The sequence below is a fragment of the Drosophila sulfurigaster genome, chromosome 3 (genome assembly GCF_023558435.1).
Source record: "Drosophila sulfurigaster albostrigata strain 15112-1811.04 chromosome 3, ASM2355843v2, whole genome shotgun sequence".
Classification (NCBI taxonomy): domain Eukaryota; kingdom Metazoa; phylum Arthropoda; class Insecta; order Diptera; family Drosophilidae; genus Drosophila; species Drosophila sulfurigaster.
This window is the reverse complement of record NC_084883.1, coordinates 51,787,161-51,804,222: the sequence shown is the minus strand read 5'-3', so window position 1 is coordinate 51,804,222 and position 17,062 is coordinate 51,787,161. Positions and strand designations below refer to the sequence as shown.

The 17,062-nt window shown below is 32.8% G+C and overlaps 1 protein-coding gene across 1 annotated transcript in view; it reads right to left on the bottom strand.

Annotated features, from left to right (window-relative positions):
* Positions 1-9,102, bottom strand: part of LOC133844097 (solute carrier organic anion transporter family member 74D) — a 38,416-nt gene extending 29,314 nt beyond the window's left edge. Inside the window, exon 1 of the mRNA XM_062277929.1 lies at positions 8,219-9,102. The gene's annotated coding sequence lies outside the window, so the exon portion shown is untranslated. The remainder of the gene's footprint in view (positions 1-8,218) is intronic.
* Positions 9,103-17,062: the final 7,960 nt, after the last annotated feature.

The following is a 17,062-nucleotide window of genomic DNA, read 5'->3' as shown; positions in this document are numbered from 1 at the left end:
GCGAGGGGGGAGAAGATGGAGCTGAAAGTGGAAGCTGTGATCCATATTGAAATGCCGGCTCATGTTGTCGATGTTGTTGTTGCTGTGGTTGTCGTTGTTGTTGTAGTTGTTTGTGTTATGGTTGCGTTTAAGTCAAGTTCAAGGACTGTCAATTAAATTGAAATCACTTGCTCAAGAGACGCGACGCAACGCAACGCGTAAGCGAGCAAAACAAGCCACAAGTTGCGAGTTGCCAGTGGCAAGTGTGGCAAGTGCGGCAAGTGTGGCAAGTTGTGGGGGGGAGGGGTAAAGGGGGCATGGTGGGTGTGGCAAGTTGCTCTTCTTGTGGCTTATTTTGAAATCACTTAAGTATGACACGCAATACACACGCACACAAAGACACACACACACATATATAAGCAATACACACACACACAAGCAATACACACTCACACACACACACACACTCCAGTGCAGTTGTGCCTGTGTGTAGTTGATTTTTTGCAGCGGATGCTGCGTAGTTACAGCTTCGCAATTGTGTTGATGATACGTCAAGAATAACAAGTAGAAGACGAAGAAGCAGAAGAAGAAGAAGCTGAGGCTGAAGTAGAAGTACTAGATGGGGCAGAAGAAGAAGAAGTAGCAGAAGAAGAAGAAGAAGTAGCAGAAGAAGAAGAAGAAGAGAAGCAAGTCAAGTGTCAAGTCCAGACATCGAAAGGCAGAAAAGCAGACGAAGCTGTCAAGAGAACTTCTTGCACTAAAGCCACAATGATTAATTATTTCTACAGTCAAGTTATATCACTATAAATAAAATTCGAATTCATATTAATAATAGATTATAGTTCATAATCAAATAGTAGAGGAGGCATAAAAGAAATTCAGCAAGAAGAATGGCAATTAAAAGAGTGTTAACCGCGACTTTAATGCTATAAATAGAAATGAGCATAAAAATAGAATACTTAAATAATATTTAAAAAGATGCTGACTCAAACAATTCTTAGAAATTTATTGTAATCAATAATTTATCACAAATCTATAAATTCATCAATAAATTTCTTCAGCTGAGACTTTAACATGAACTTTATCAAACTTCCTTAAAAAAGAAATTTTAATGTTATTCATAGAAATGAGAATACAAATAGAATGTTTAAATAATACTCCAAGTCACGCTGACTTAAAGACTTCTTAGAAATTTATTTTAATCAATAATTTTTCATAAATTTATAGTCTTCAATATTATAGTCCTCATCTGAGACTTTTAAGATGAACTTTAACAAACTTCTTTAAAAAAGAATAATTAAATAATACTCAAAGTCACGCTGACTCAAAGCATTTTAAAAATTTATTATTATCGAAGATCTATAGTTTCTTAAACTAAGGCATTTAAATAAAATCTTAACAAACAAAGAATGATGACTCAATGAATATAAGAAATTTACAATAATATTAATATAAAATTTTAAGTCTTGAAACCCTTTTTAAATAGAGTGAAGCTATGAATAGAATTGAGAATAAAAATAGAATATTTAAATAATACTCAAAGAGAAGCTGACAAAGAGTTTTAGAAAATTATATTAATAGGTAAGTATATCAAAAATCTATAGTTTCTTTAATATAGTTCATAGTCTGAAAAAATTCTTTATAAGCTTTTTAAATAGAGTCAAGCTATGAATAGAATTGAGAATAAAAATATATGATTTAAACAATATTTAAAGAGACTATCATAATTGTAACAAAAACAAGTAAGAAAGTTACAGTCGAGTGTGCTCGACTGTGAGATACCCGCTACCCATTTTTAATAAAGGCAAAATATTGCGGTATCATTTTCAAAATATACCGAAAATACTAAAAAAATACTAAAAATATACCAAATGGTATGTTTGGTATATCGATACAGCACACCATTCAAAATATACCATAGACGACACAATGTACCAGATTGTCACCCAAAGCAACTCAGACCCCTAGTAAGTAGGCGTTTTTGCCCATACAAAAGTATTTCTTTAATAACTTCCACAATTTTTATCTGATCGCAACCAAATTTTCAGGAATCATAACTACTACAGTAATTATTGTATATACCAAAATTCGTAGCTCTAGCTTTAAAATTACACTTGTTATTCGATTTTTTTTGATTTGCGGGGGCGGAAGTGGGCGTGGCAAAAATTTGAAACAAACTTGATCTGCGTGCAAACATAACAAATGCTGTCGAAAAAAATTATAGCTCTATCTCTTATAGTCTCTGAGATCTAGGTGTTCATACGGACGGACGGACAGACACACAGACACACAGACACACAGACGGACAGACGGACATGGCTATATCGTCTCGGCTGTTGACGCTGATCAAGAATATATATACTTTATAGGGTCGGAGATGCCTCCTTCTACCTGTTACATACATTTCCTGCCGGCACAAAGTTATAATACCCTTCTACCCTATGGGTAGCGGGTATAAAAAACAAAAAGAAAATAGAATGCTTAAATGACATTTTAGAAATTTATAATAATAATATAATTCTTAAGCTGAGATTAAAAAAAAAAACTCCTAAAAACCTTTTTAAACAGAATCTTTGACACTATAAATAGAATTGAGTATAAAAATAGAATGTTTAAATGAAATTTTAGAAATTTATTATAATGAATAGTTTCTTCAATTTAATTCTTAAATTCAGACAGAAGAATTCTCAACAAAATATCTTCACAAAGCCTTCGTTTAACGTGTGCCGAAGTCGCGACTCGCGACTCTAATCCCAAATAATGACAAATAATTTTCCCATTTTGGGCTTTTGTTAATTCTATTCACACCCAGAGAAAAAATGTGTTGAGCTTGAAGCTTTGAAGCGTTGAAGCTTTGTAGCTATATCTAAGCCATACGAAAACGATTAAAAATCAATTGGAACCGTGTTTTTAGGCCAACTTTCAGTTTTCAAATTGAAACGAGGTTTTCGCATATAATATATACACGGATTTACGATTTACAGATGCGATAAAATTTGGTCATAGCCAGCGGCTTTTGATACGCTTTAAATAAATGCATAATTAATGCGGCATTTTTATTGTTGTCTCTCTCTCTCTCTCTCTGTCTCTCTCTATCTGTGTGTTCTCTTTGTTGTTGTACTGAAATTAGCATAATAACACGATGCCATGCACAAAATTTAGTTTGTTTGGATTTTATTTCTCTCTCCAGATGCCATTGGCAACAGTTTTAAGTTACAGAAAAATACACAAACGAAAATCTTCACGTGCTCGAAAACTTGACAAAAATGCGAGCAATACTTTTTGGCAAAGATACGTTTAAATTGCTTTTAAAATGAAAAAAAAATTAAAATAAAATCTATCTTGTGGATACGCGTTTATAATATGTATCTGTATGTTTGGCATATGTCAATCTATCAACAGTAAAACAAAGCAAGGAAGCGCCGGAAATTCGCAGCGTTTGTCACGCACAAATATAGCGACAGAGAGAGAGAGAGAGAGAGAGACAGGGAAAGAGAAAAAGAGAGGGAGAGCGAAAGAGAGAGAACTGTGGCTAATATTTTGCCGATAAAGCCATTTCGCTGCGTTTTTAAACTCAATTTTAATACTAAATGTTGTTGTTGTTTTTGTTGTTGCGTTCTTTTAGGATTTTTGTATGCCAAGAATTTAAATTAGTAGCAAATCTGGTTTTTTGTTTCGGTTTCTGTTTCTGTTTCGGGTTCTGTCTCTGTCTCTGGCTTGATTCTTGTTTTCGTGATTCTTCGCGACTTCGCTGCTCTTTTCTGCGACGTTATTACAGGTGGAATTCTGTTGTTGTTGTTCTTCTTATTGTTTCTCTTGCTATTATTATTGTTTTGTTGTTTTCTATCTTGGCTTAGAACGCTTGGCGCTGCCAGCCAGCAAAAAATATAACAACATCAAAAGTAAGTAAATAAATACAAATTCCAGTTTGCATGAAAACGAAAAGCTCAAACTCTGATAGTTCCAGACTGGAAGGCAGCGAACGCGCTCCAGAGAATATTGAGTATACGTAAGAGTCTTTGAGATAAAAGTGTTTACGACTTTTACTCAAATTAAATACGAAATTAGCAAAATCTTACAAGTGGCAATTCAATGTAAAATGTTTAAAGATATTTAACGAAAATGCATTGAAAAACTAGTTTTAAATGTTATAAGCTAATTTATGATGAATTCGTTAAAAAATTTTATATTGAATTTTTTTTCTGTAATACAACGTGTCTTTTAAATCATTTCTTTAAATATAAATTACCAAATAAACCTCAGCCTTATTTTATATATAATTTTATAATATCACTTGCAAAATTTCTTTGTTCTTATTGTAATAATGTTTTATAGTTCTTATGAATGAACAAATATTATAGTATCTGGAGAAAATAAGTAAGGATTATACTTATAGCTCTGTATTAGAACTTTATTTAAGGCTAAGATTGATGTTTGAAAGCTATTCTGTTTTACGATGAAATATAAGAATTCGTTTTCGTACGAATTCGTTCATTTTTGCAATTATCTAACTACAGAAAATAATTCCAAAATTATTCCTAGTTCTAATTAAAGTGTTAATCAAGAGCTATAAGATTCATTTTATTTCAAAATAAAGAAATGATTCAGAAACATTTAAAAATACTCGGAAAATTATCAATATACAGAAAAAATTAAAAATAAAATTTAATTTTAAGAATTTTACTTTTTTTCATCTTTAAAAAAATTAAAAATAATTTTAAAAAAATATATCATTTATTTTTTAAAAGATGAAGTGTTCTGAATATTTTTTAAAATTTATTTAAAACAGTTAATCTTTAAAATATAAATAAAATCTTTATTTATTGAAAAAAAAAACTTTATTTTATCTACATTTTAAGCATTGAAGTTATTTAAATGTTTATAAAATTTAAATTTCTGTAAATTAAATAATAAACTATTTCAAAATTTTATTATTACATTTTTATTATGATTTATTTAATTTTTGAAATCTTTATTTACTGCACGTTGCTTACAGAAAGACAAAGAGCTCAAGAATTATTTTCAAGCAACAATTTCAAGTTGCATATTCTACGAAAAGAATATAAAATTGTCATTAAAAACTCAAGTAAAAATGTTTACAATCTTTTTACGTTTTACGTCGCTGTTAAAGTATGAATATATATAAATTGTATCTCTTTGTATGCAATTGAATTGATTCGGCATTTAAATTTATGATAATGCCCACAATGTGGGTCATATTTACACTGCGAGCCTGATTTTTTTTTTTTTTATTTTTATACCCGCTACCCATAGGGTAGAAGGGTATTATAACTTTGTGCCGGCAGGAAATGTATGTAACAGGTAGAAGGAGGCATCTCCGACCCTATAAAGTATATATATTCTTGATCAGCGTCAACAGCCGAGACGATCTGGCCATGTCCGTCTGTCCGTCTGTGTGTCTGTGTGTCTGTCCGTCCGTCCGTATGAACACCTAGATCTCAGAGACTATAAGAGATAGAGCTATAATTTTTTTTCGACAGCATTTGTTATGTTTGCACGCAGATCAAGTTTGTTTCAAAATTTTTGCCACGCCCACTTCCGCCCCCGTAAATCAAAAAAAATCGAATAACAAGCGTAATTATAAAACTAGAATTGGTATATACAATAATAAGTATAGTATTTATGATTCATGAAAATTTGGTTGCGATCAGATAAAAATTGTCGAAGTTATTAAAGAAATACTTTTGTATGGGCAAACACGCCTACTTACTAGGGGTCTAATATACCATTTGGTATTTTTAGTGTTTTTAGAATATTTGGTATATTTTAATAATAATATCCCAAAATATATTTTTAGTATTTTTGTAGTATAATTGGTATGTTTTGAGAATAATACCGCAAAATATATTGCTTTTACTCAAAATGGGTAGCGGGTATCTCACAGTCGAGCATACTCGACTGTAGCTTTCTTACTTGTTTTTTTTGTTGCCAGAACCAACTTGTATAATCTGGCTTTCTTTTATTAACCCTTTTGCCTGTTTGTGCCCTGTGCTTAAAAGTGAAACTCCAAAGAAAAAATGCAACTGCAAGGTAAACATGGCCTAAACAATTCGTTAACAAAAATCTGCAATGCAAACATTTGCGTTAATTAAACGCATGTTTATTGATTTTACTGGCCATTTTTAAATGCTATACTTAAGCATTTATTTATGCGTCTTTTGTTGTTTGTCTGAATTTCGCTTTTGTCTTCTGCATTTTGCAAAAGAAAAGATCTCTGCGTATGCATGTGTATCTTTGAGTGCGTCTGCAGCATCTGTATCTGCATCTGCATCTGCATTTGTATCTGTATCTGTATCTGTATCTTTATCTTTTTCTGTGCGTATTTACATGTTTTTGTTGTTGTTTCTTCGCCTGCCTGCGCCGGCATGTAATTACACAAAAAACAGAAACAACAAAAAAAGAAGCGGAAAAATTACAGAAAATAAAAAACGAAAACGGAATGTATTTCATGTTCTGTTGGGTTTCGGATTTTGTGTGTTGTTGTTGTTGTTGTTTTTTTACTCTTGTTATTTTTCTTATCATTATATTGGACTGTGCGCTTTCAGCTGTCCAAAAGGGACAGTCGCGCATTTAAGAAATTTCTTAACTCATTACGATTTCACTCAATACGGCGTATAATTTGTTTTTAGGCCGTCGCCGTCAGCGATACACACACACATACACACACACACACACACACAGAAAAAATTACATGTTTCACTTTCTCTGGCGCCTCAATGAGATTCCCCTCCCCGCCTCCTGCTTCTCTAAAGACGAACAGACGAAGAAGAAGATGTAGAGAAAACAAAAACAAATCCCGAGCATCTGTAAAATACATTGCGGAGGGTTCTATATGAAGTGTATCGAAATATTTGAGATGCCTCACAAAAAGTCAGCCTATCTCTTAATTTACTTTCTACTAAAAAGAATCTTAAAGAAGAACTTGTAAATAAATTCTACCATCAAATGTTATTTCTTTCAATTATTTTCTTTAATAACTTATTAATTCATCTCGATTTCAAGTAATTGTGAAAAAACTTAAGCATCTTTTTAGTTTCTTTCAATTTAGTAAATTTCTTTATTTACTTTCCCAAAAAGTATCTTTAAAGTATATAATTGTAATGCAATTCAAGAATATTTTTAGTGGGCTTCAAATGTTGTTTCTTTAAATATGAATAAATAAAGTATTTATATACTTTTATGTTTAATAAAACATTTTTTGAAATACATTTTGAAGCTAAGAAAAATTTTACTAGATTTCAAATATTGTTTCTCAGATAATTAATAAAAACCCTTTTCGAAATAAATTTTTTAGGAAGCTAAGACAAAATGAATTAACATTTAAAACACTAATAAAAACATTTTTTGAAATACATTTTTGAAAGTACTACCAAAATAATTTAAGCTTATTTTTAATATACTTCAAGTTCATTAAGTGTCAATTTTAATAAACTCTTTTATTAATTGTCAAAAACTCTCAAGATTCTATATCATCATTCAACTACTTCATTTTAACATTTTCTAGTAAAACAACGAAATTTATAGAATGATCACAAACGATCCATAATTTACGATCGCATGTTTTAAGTTCATTCAAAAATTTTTTGGTGTTTTTTTGGCACACAAATCTTTTATAAACAAAGCTCTATTAAAATTCTCAATATTCAATTCTAAAATGGTATAAATATTTGTATTTTTTAAAACCATTTCATTTTGAACATCTACTTAAGCAATTAAATTCATAAAGTGATAAAAAATGATCTTAAATTTATGTTCGTATCTTTTAAGTTCATTCAGAAATGTTCTATTATAGATAAAGCTCTGTTCGAAATATTCAATATAGTATAAATATTTGTATTTTTTTATACCATTTAATTTTAACATCTTCTACTCAAGCAAATTAAATTTATAAAGTGATCAAAAATGATCTTAAAATTTATGTTCGCATCTTTTAAGTTCATTCAAAAGTTTTTTTGTCGTTTTTTTTTTGGCACACAAATCTATTATAAACAAAGCTCTATTAACTCTATAAATTGTTTAAAAGAAAAAAAAGTTCGAAGTCATGCTCATGGCGATCTGTTAAACCAGTTTTAGATAACAATAAGTTTTGCCATATGGCTCGACGCTAATTCGACTACACACGAGTATCGCATTATATACAAGCTATATATATATATATATATGTATGTATATATGTATGTATGTTATTATATTTGTACATTGTTCGAGCTGTACTTACATTTATCAGCCCGTATTTCGATTCTTTCGACTCGCTTTTCATTCAGAACTTTTTGCGCTACGCAATTTATGCGTGTAATTTATTTAGTTGCCTCGCTTCTTCTTCTTCTTCTCCTTCTATCTCTTTCTCTCTGTGTTTTCTCTGTCTCGCTCTGATGGTTGCTTGATGTGGTTGTTGTTGTTGTTGTGGATGTTGTTGTTGTTGTTGTTGTTTTCGTTTTAATTCACACAATTTAATTTTTTGTTTTGTTGATTATTATTAATTTAATAATTGCACACAAAATGGGAGGGAAAATGAAATGCTGTGGTGGAAGGGGGGTGAAAAACAACACGAGAAAAGAGTGAACAACTTTTCTTTCTTCACATCCAAAACTAAATTGAATTCTTCTGCGAGATTTTCAAAACATTTTCTTAATGAATTTTCCACGATTTATATATTTGACGTGTTGTTGTTGTTTTTGTTGAGGCCGAAGCGTATTTTGTATACGATTTTAAAAATAGCACAATTTTGAATTTTCGCTTTAAAAATGTTGTGTTTGTATGGGTGTGTGTGTGTGTGTGTGTGTGTATTTCTGTGGCGCGTCAGTGTTGCACTTGTATCTCGCAGATACACAAAAGAGTATGTTTGTTTTTTATTTTGTTAAATATAAAAACGAGTCGAATTTGGGTCGCACAGCGAAATAATTACAAATTACAATTACGTTTGTTTTTTTTTATGAGCTGTGCGCGATTTATTTATTTAATTCTTTTGTTGTTTATGAAATGGAATACAAATTGTTGTTGTTGTTGTTGTTGTGAAATGGAATTGAATTGGAAAAAAACGCGACGCGTTCGCAGCGCAGCGCGTGCAGTTACAACGACGATGTCTGAGCGGCAAAAACTCGAGAATAAGCAAAGTGCGGCTCAATTTATACGACATCAAGAAGATACACACGAATGCCGACGCCTCTGCCGCGTCGCTGTCGCTGTTGGTGTCGCTGCCGCCATGGTGCTGGTGTATCTTTCAAGATACGATACATACGATCGACAGTCAGCCCAAAACAGCAGATAACAGCGGCGTCGCCGCAGCTAACAACAGCAACAGTGACGCGCACACAATTAGAACGCTGCCAAAAACAACGACAACGACGACGACGCGCAGTCGACGCCGGCAGCGCCTAAAAAAAGAGAGCGAGTAAACGACGCCGGCAGCGCAGCGAGAGTGAATTTTTATTTGGCTCTCTCTCTCACTCTCTTCGCTGCCTGAGGGGGTGGCGACGGCGCGCCGTCATCGTCGCTGTTATCGCAGGCGTAGGCACTGTGCGTCGGCGTTTGTGTTTGTGTGTGTGTGTGCGTGTGTTGTGTTTTGTATTCATTACAAAATAGTAGTAGACGCATGAGCCGCAAAAAAAACGTAGTAGTAGTAGTAGTAGGTTTTCGGTACTGTTTCAATATCGTTTGTTTTATTTGCATATATTCAATATGCACGACCTACATTGTTGTTTTTCGACGAGCGGCGGCGCACAAACAAAAACGAAAATAAATATATGGCAGATATACAGCGCCAGAGATAGAGATACTACATACTACATATACGAGTATAACGCACACGGGAGAGCGCACAGAGCACAGCGCACATATAAATAACAGAAAACAGAAACAGAAAAAAACACACAGCAAGTGTAATGTTCAGTCGCTCTGTTGTCGGCGTCGTCGCTGCCCCCAAACATCCACACACACACACACGCACACACGAAGGAGACACTCACACATGCACACACACACACATCGTCCACATACACACACATGCACAGAGTGTCAGTTGCAAGCCGAACCAAACAACAACTCGCTGGCGTCGCCGTCCGCACGCGGTCAAAGGCAAGTCCAAACTGAAAAAATGCTCGAAAACACTTTTTCACTTGGGGCCTCCCCAACAACAACAACCAACAGCTGCTCAGTCAGCTGCGACTGCGACTGTGACAGCGTCGGCAGCAGTAGCAGCAGCAGCGACGCGTCGACGTCGTCGTTGTCAGTGTTGGAGCTGCGCTCTTTGCATTTGTCAAAAGCAAAAGCTTAACAGCCACACGCTGCTGTTATCGCGAGCACTGTTAAAGCTCTCGCCGCTGTTAAGCTTTTGTGGGCGAGGGAGTTTAGTGTGCTAGTTCTTCAGCTATTGTTTGTTGTTGGCCATTTTATCTATTGTCGCTTTTGACAGCTGTTCAGCTTCGCAAGCTTATTAATTATCCTAATTGGGTTACTAACTTAGTTTGCTTGCTTTGTGCATTGCAATGCGAAAGCTTTTTTTCGCATGCCGATGATTGTGATGTCATTTTCATGCGAAATACTCAAGAGAGATAGAGAGAGAGATCATTGAGATGTTAGACTTGGGAATCCTTTTTTGAACACCGGTAGCCTGATGAGCTTTTGATGAAGATGCCGCCAAAGCTGAAGAGCTTAGAATGATGAAGAGCTCCATGCAACAATGTTTCGAAAAAAGGCGCAAATTAAGGCAAAATTTAACTAAAATGAAGTTCGTGAAAAATTCAATTTGAGTGCATTTTTGTTTTGTTGGTTGCATGTTCATGTAAAGTCTTTAGACTCGTATATCAATTACAATATTGGGCGCAAGGCCGGAAATCGAGTGTATTTGAATGCATTTAATGAATGATCAAAACGAATTGAGTGAAGAGATATTTTCTGCTATACTTGTATGTCTAGCATTAATTTATTGGCAAATTGCAAACGGTTTCGACAGCAACTAGTTAATTACGTGACATGTCAGTGCGACAGAGACGGAGAGACAAGAGAGTGAGAGAGACGTAAACAAGTTAAACACGCTTGCAATCGCATTTTGCTTATAAACAAAACACACATTCACCTCGAAGTGTCCATTGAACTTTTGTAACAATTATTAGAAAAAAAAATACCATATAAAATAAAAATGGTAATAAAAAAAAAAGAAAAAGAAAACTCTACTGATAGCTGGCGATCAAAGTAATTGATGAGTGTTCGTACTATATTTATATTGGAATTCGATTGAAATGCAGCATTAAAATAATACACAACTAAAGGGGCATGGCCTTTCCCCCACTCTCTATCTCTCTCACTCTTGCATCTCTTTCTAGCTGTAAGCCGCATATCTGTAGTTGTATCTGCTGTAGTGGTGTGTTTGTGTGTGTTTGTGTAACTGTTTCAGCTTGTAAACAAACGTCGAGCAAATACTGAACAAGAATTTCCAAAATTTTGTTTTTTTTTTGTTGTATTGACAACCAACGCTGGGCTTATCTGACACTTTTGTTTGATGTGTACATGTTAACAAACTCGTACTTATGGAAAAACGAATGAAAAAAAAGATACTCGATCTTTTCACATCCCTTTCAAAAATATATTGACCAGAATTATGCACGTAGGCCAATGAAGGCGCAACTTGCAACTTTTGCAGTTATCTTCAACTTTAACAGTGAAATAAAAAACATATTCAAAGTATAGAAATAGAGAGAGAAAGAGAAAGAGAGAGAGAGAGGCTGCAGAGTCTTCTTATCTGCTCGTCTACAATGTGTGTCAATTGTGATAAGCAGCCTGGGTTTATATATACTCATTTTTATGCCTATATATACCACTTACTCACTCACTCATATGCACATCATTCTATATGTAATAACTTGAAGAAGACTGCTGCATTGCCCACTTGCCCATTCGATGCTGCCATGACTAATTAAGCAAGCAAAACTCAATTTCTCAGCATAAAAAACACGCCGACAACATTGTAAAGGATTGCCAAAAAACGTTTGCTTATGAGTAGGGTATGTGAAAGACAAAGTACTTTAACTTTATCAAACAGCTTGCAGGCTTAAGCTCAAATTTAATGTTTAAAGCTTGTAAATGAGCTTTGTATAGTAAAAAAAAGCTTTCTTCGAAAGTCTATTAATTTATTAGGATTTAACCAATAATTTACATTCATTTTAAGTTTTTCTTTAAAAGTCTATTTAATTTTTTAAGGATTTAACAAATCATTTACATTCATTTTAAGTTTTTACAAATTTTTATTACTTCTATACAATCAAATAATTTTAATTTGTGTTTAGATTCCACAACTAAACATTTGAAAGGCTTAAATATCAAAATTTTATCTTCATAACATGAAAACTTTTAGAATGTAACATCTTTTTTTGATCACTCTAATCTTTTGAATATAAAATCTGTTAAAATAGTTAATCGAAAAGAGATATTATTTCTATTTATATAAATTTTATTCTATACTGTAAAAATTCCTAATCAAAAATATAAATTATTTGTATTTATATAATAAATATAATTATAACCATTATTACATATAGTAAATATTTCGTTTTGTGAATATTTTAAATAAATCTTGCTTATCCAATACCTCTTCAATGTTTGCTGAAAGTATTCCGCATATTATTCATAAGAGTTCATTAAGCATATGTGATTAAAATGTTTGAAATGAAATTCTTCAGATTATTGAAATTTAAATAAGGGCTGCAATCATTTCCAAGAATACTTTATACTTTATAAATAATGTAAAAACAATTATGTTGATTAACTTTAGCTATGTTATCTGACATTTTAAACACTTTTCTTATAAATAACATGTTGATTTAGGTTTATTGCAGTTGTGTTAAACAAGAAACCATTAAGGAAACACGTTACACAATTGTTTGAAATGCATTTCAAGGATATGCAGCCGTCAACATTCCACAGATAAGCTCGGATTGCAATATTATTTTTGTTTGTCGTTTTCTTTTGTTTTCGGTTTGGGTTTTTCGAAAATTTCTTTCGATTTTTGCGCCTTTTTTCGCGTGTGAATCATGAGCATTAAGCATAAAACCGACATTTAGCTGATTGATCTTAATAAGAATTCCTTAGTATCGGAGTGCGGATGGAGGAATTGGGAATTGGGGATTGGGGATTGGACTGTGGCTCGCTAACGGATCCAACATCGGGCGGGTCAATAACATTTTCGGGGGCTCCTCGAATACATTGTTGTTGTTGTTGTTTGAGGGCGTTGCTTTTTTGGGCTGCGCCTGCGCAACATAACAAAAAACTTTGTGTTTGTTTCTTTTGTATGCATTTCCTTGTGCACTTTTTAATAACTCGACAGAGGGCAGAGAATTCTGTTTTTTTTTCGGCCTGTCGGAAATTAAAGTTCATTCGTTTTTTTCGGGAGTTTGAGTTATGTTTCTCGGTACGAAGAACAAAATTGAATTTGCTTTTTTAGAATGGCATTTGCAATCGTCTCGATCCAGAACGGATGTCTGGGCCTCTTGCCCAATTGTCGAATCAAAAATAACAAGAAATAAAAATAAAAATGTCGCCAAAAGTGCAAAATTTGCAAAGCTAATTCCTCCGATGCGGATAATGCTCCATTTGAGACACAAACTCGGAGAGTCATGCGGCTGTGTGGCATGCCATAGACTGTTGCATATTTCATATATTTAAACTCAGTCTGTATAAAATCTTTGCATCGTTCTCCACCGAATCGCTTTCAACTAATCATTCGCAAAAAAAAAAAAACAGACACCAATATATTATTAAGATCGAAACCTGTGTCTAAAAATTCAATGAAATCCAATCAACATTGTCTGCCAGCCAAATTGACTTTCAAACTGCATTTTGGGGTCACCTCAAAGTGCCACAGCAACAACAAATTTTTGGCGACATTTGTGTTGCGCAATTTCTGGTGTCTGGCAATCGAATTACGGCTCTAAAAATCAAATGCAATCGAATCAACACAGAAAATTGAAAGATCTCTGCAATTGAAATTAAGTGCAATTAAAGTGAAATTGATGGGCAAAAAAAGTTCTAACAAAGTCTTTCAGCACCCCCGACTTGTCTTTTCTTCTCTCTTTTTTTTTTTGCTGCAGCTCTTTCAAGACTTCATCTTACTGCCCTTTATAACATAACACTCTGCTGCTGCTGCTTCTGCTATGTTTGTTTTTGTTCTTTTCGTTATTGCCTCTCTGTGTGCGCAAACAAAAGGCGTCTAGATTACGTCTACGTCGTCGGTCGACAGAACCCGATTCAGACCCGAGACTGGGACCAAAACTGCGACCGAGACTGAGACCGAGACTGAGACCTAAAACCCAAAGCCAGACAACGGCTCCCCACTTCATCCCTTGTCCGTCTGCATAGGGTTCGCCTTGTCTGCTTTTTGTCTGCAGCAAACAGCTTCTGCTCTTCTTGTGCTCTTTATACCCGCTACTCAAAGGGCTAAAAGGGTAGTACAGGTCTGTGAGAGAGTTGGCTTTAAACTTACAAAGTAACATATTATATATACAATTATTTTTGTATCAATATATACGAGAAAATATAGTTATATTCTCTATTTGAAGGTTCCTTTATTTACACGCTATCCAAAATTTAATATTATATTATATCTAATTTTATAAAATGAAAAAAAAAATATAGAAATGTCTGACAGATCATATAAGAAACTAGCTCTTAGACACTAAGAAGCTAGAGCTACCAAAGTTAAAGACAATCCTTTATAACAAAATTATAAAATATTAAAAAAAATATTAAATATTAATATTTAAATGTAAAATAAAAATAATATAAATTTAGATAAAAATATAAAAAAACCATTGAGATGACTAAATTAGAATTGAAGATTAAAATATAAATATTTTAAATTTTAAACATAATAGTGATTAATTTTAATTAATAATGTGATTACAATAGGTGCATTAATTTAAATGTAATTCAAGAAAATTCGAATTAAATAATTTCCAATTTCCATCCAGAAAAAACGAAATTAACTAAGAACAAAAGTTTTAGAATGAAATTGAGTAAATTTAAAAGTTATATTATATTTTACAGATCGTATTGTACTCCTTTATTTTGTTGTTATCCTTAAATTGTCTTTTGTATTCCAAAAACTGATTACCGAGTATTTTAGCGCCATGACTACTCTAGTTTTTTGCTTGTTTTATTTTCCTTTTGATTCATTTTTTTTGTAGATGTTAGTCAAGTTTTTTTTCGGTTGTTTCGGCATTTTTGGGTTTATTGTTTGGATTTCGCATTTGATATCATTTTTGTTTTGGTTTTTTTGCGGCACAACGTCTCGTCTGCCTCGAAAGTATCTAGATAAGTGCCTGAAATTACAGATAGATAAACCGCCACTTATCTACGACTGCAGGCAGCAGACGCCTTGCGTCTCGACATCACTGTATCTAGAACTTGAACTTGCCACACAGACTGCCGCAAACAAAAAGTTGCCGAAAAAGTAGCCAGACACACACACCAACACACACACACATACACCAACACACACACAAGCAGACTCTCTCATATTGTGTGTAGTCACAAATCATGTCTGGATTTTTATTGTGCGACTGACCTTGAATTTATGCAAATTGCGCAAGTGGGAACAACTTTGTCAAATTGAGAAATCAACAACAACAACAACGACAAACCCAGAGAAACGAATAAAATCCGCAAAGACCTTGACATTGAGACAGCAAAAGGGCTCGACTTTTATTGGGACGTGATATCATCGCAACCACATAGATTTATAGACACTGAACATTGATTAATTTCTGGGGGGAAATTAAATAAAATTCATTAAATACTGTCGTTAGATACACAGATGCTGCACACTGATTAGAAAGCTTTGTATGAAACAAGTACAACCCAGGACGTGAATGTAAAAGGCTTTCAGCTCTCTAATTCATGTGCAATTATTTTCAAATACTTACAATAATTGTGCTTAGAGTAGCTTATGATATTGTAGTACGTTGACATACTGTAGATATTGATCTTTCTTAAGAAGCAACCAATTTACTTATTAGAAATATATGTAGCTAATTTAATAGAGATTTGTAAGCGATAGTTTTAATGATATATTAGAAAGATTTTAGGATTCAAAGGCTGCATAAAATAAATGCTCAAGAAAATATATATTACATATTAAGAGAGATTTAAAAACAAATTGCCCTAATCTTAACAGGCCAATTGAAAAGTCTCTTTTTTAAATTCGTTTTCTCTATGCAACATTATTACATTTCGTCCTTTAAACGATCCAATAGATTTTATTACAGATTTTAAAAATATTTACCTGATCTTATGAAGCATTTCATATGAACGAGTTTTAATACAATAACTATAAGATGCAATAATCCCATTCGGAAACGTAAATTTCCTATAACAAAAATATGAATTACTCGTACTTCAAATAATCATAATGATAGTATAAAAATATACAGGGTAATTTTTAAAAATTATTTTTTAAAAAGCTGTCAAACAGATATATAAATAGTATACTCATTTGGAGTGTTCCAACTATGTTATACTGATATATGAATTGTTTTTAACAATATTGCTAAGCTATAGACAGTTTTATAAAGATATTTTCAAAACTGAAAGAGTAATTTTGAAATGAACAAGCTGTCAGATGGATATACAAATATTATACCCATTTGGTATGCTCCAACTATATTATATACTAATCCGATTGAGCTTTTTCTGCCACTAACAATATTACTTTTATAAAGATATTTTCAAAGCTGACGGAGTAATTTTGAAATTAACAAGTTGTCAGACGGATATTAAAATATTCTCCTTTGGTGTATTAGAACTATAATATATTCTTATCCAATTGTACTTATTCTGATATGTATATGCCTCTGCCTCTAACAATATTATGAACTTTTATAAAGATAGTTTCGAAACTGACAGGGTAATTTCGAAATTAACAAGCTGTCAGACGGATATACAAATATTTTACTCATATGGTATGCTCCAACTATATTATATACTAATCTGATTGTGCTTATTCTGATATATGAATTACCTATTTCAATAATACAAAGCTGTAAAAACTTTTATAAAGATAGTTTCAAAACTG